Here is a 380-nt window from a genome sequence, read left to right as displayed (position 1 = left end):
TTTGCACCTTGAAGGGCGTTGGGGATCCGGCCGTCCCCATCTCTCAGCCCCCACCACTGTCCTGCCCCGTGAGGATCTGCCCAGCGCCGGCACACGCTATGAGGACACGGCTCCCCGGGACCTTTGCAGACCCGGTCACCGTGGCCCTACTGACCCAGCTGCAGCCCTGAGCTGGCCGGGTCCCAGCCGGCCGTGGCGTGGGCCGGAGGCTGCCCGCTCCCCTGCTCGGCGAGTGGGCACCCCCGAGCCTCCCTGGGGACATTTTGAGGACACCGAAAGATGCGGTGACACAAGGGAGACGCTGTTCCTGCCGGCCCCGGCGCGGTGACGGCACCGTCCCCAGGCAGCGCTGCGACGGCTGCCGGGCGCGCGGCAGCGGG

The sequence above is a fragment of the Aptenodytes forsteri genome, unplaced genomic scaffold (assembly GCF_000699145.1).
Source record: "Aptenodytes forsteri isolate BGI_AS27 unplaced genomic scaffold, ASM69914v1 Scaffold26, whole genome shotgun sequence".
NCBI lineage: Eukaryota > Metazoa > Chordata > Aves > Sphenisciformes > Spheniscidae > Aptenodytes > Aptenodytes forsteri.
This window is presented reverse-complemented; position numbering follows the sequence as displayed.